The sequence below is a fragment of the Vollenhovia emeryi genome, unplaced genomic scaffold (genome assembly GCF_000949405.1).
Source record: "Vollenhovia emeryi isolate VEMERY1.0 unplaced genomic scaffold, V.emery_V1.0 DF939139.1, whole genome shotgun sequence".
Lineage (NCBI taxonomy): Eukaryota > Metazoa > Arthropoda > Insecta > Hymenoptera > Formicidae > Vollenhovia > Vollenhovia emeryi.
Window position 1 is genome coordinate 420,437 of NW_011967227.1, and position 1,993 is coordinate 422,429.

Here is a 1,993-nt window from a genome sequence, read left to right on the forward strand (position 1 = left end):
CGAAATTACTATTGTTATTAGGAAACATTACGCTCCTCTTATTTTTTAATTTAAGTTTGATAAAATAAGATCACAGAGCACATATGAAAGGTGCTTGTACTCTTTCAAGCCTATGAAAGTTCGCATAAGAAACGTTGTCCAAGTATTTTACGTATGTGTAAAATACCACGTATTATACGTGAGATATACTATATAGCTCCATAAGAATAGAGTGAAAGCAGACAAAGAAAAGATAGGCGTCGAAATTTATGCCGATCTCAGTGTGACATACAAATCGTAAATCTCACATTACTTTTTAGAAATAGTTGTGGGGAAATCGCTATTTAAAATTTTCAAGGTTAGAGAACGAAGAATCATTCTTTTTTTAACGAAAAAAATGTGCACAAATTCGCAGTGGTAAAATATATAAGTTTAATCTTTATTGAGAGAAAGTTCAAAATGACAAAATAATAAATTTATAAACCTATAATATCTAAAGCTTCTTCGAGTAAGAAGCTTATTGAACATAACGTGCATAACAATTAAGTGAAAATTAAAAAGCAATAATTTTCGAAATCGAGGGATTTCTTTATTGTAAATAATTAGCTAGCCACTGTATACATATACATGGAAGTGGTGGCATAAACGGAAAGAAGATTCTACATAAGAGATAAGTTGAAAATATAGAATAACATTTTCCTGTACGAGGTTTTGTTTTTGAGAAAAACAACTTTCAATATTCGTCAGATGTGTCATCCACCTATTTGATTGTCGATGATTAGGATATTGGATTTAGCAGCGGAAACATTACTATCACAAGTGCCTAGCGCAGGAATCGTATTCCCGATTGTCACATATGTATACTGAAAGAATGAAGAAAACTGAAATTCATCGCGGAATTATTATCGGTAAAAGTAAACTACCAAGTCCAATATAAAAAATTTTACTGTTGATGCTTGCAAATACAAATGCGAGTAGAGGTAAATATAGTAAGCTCGGATCGAGACCAGACATAGCACGGATGCTTGACGAATATTTAAAGTCGTTTTTCTTGAAAGCGAAGTCTCGTACCAAAAAAAAAATTCTACATTTTCGACTTATTTTTTCATGAACGATCACCCTCTCCCCCCTTGTATCATCAATTCGAAGGCATCCTCTATATAATTTAAGAAAATATAATAATACATTTAAAAGATTTTGAAATATAAACCTTTGTAGATTTAAATACACATGCATGTAAAAAAGAACTTTTTAAAACTTAACTTATAAAACTGAAATAGATAAATCATTGTATAAAAACAATAATACAAAATCTCTATCGGGAGCTAATGTTCTAAGAAATCATTTTGGCATTGTTCGAACCATAAGATTTTGCAGAACCTGAGAACACAGAGGAAAGTCCTCTATCATGAGATAGAATTCTAATACGAGATAGCAGGTCTTTAGGGTCCAAATTCAATCACAAATTTTTTTTCGCAACGATGACACGATCTAACACTCAATTTTCCAATTGAAAATAGAAGGGGTTCAGAGCCTAGACAAGACTGTGGCGTCAAAAATGTTTTAATTAAAATAGGCAGTAAATAGATGTTTCGGTTCTAACTGGACCATCTTCAGTATACAGGGTGTTATGTAATACCCGCATCAACGCTTATTGTGAGATAGAGTGGACTAGACTAAAGCCAACGGCACACGGTACTATTTTTCCTACTGGATTGCTTACGAGAGCCAATCAGGATTCAGTTTTGAGTCACTTGATCGAAAATTCTGCATTCTGATTGGCTCTCGTAAGCAATCCAGTAGGAAAAATAGTATCGTGTGCCGTTGACTTAAGTCGAAAAGTCCTCTACCATTTTGCAATTTTCGCAAAAGTCAGCGAGTTATTAATTATTAAAAATCGCTGTTTTAGGCCGGCCCACTGCCCAATTGAAACGTGCGGCGAGATCGATCGATCGTTACTAGGCGCGCAGAGAGTTGTAACGATCGATCGATCTCGCCGCACGTTTCAATTGGG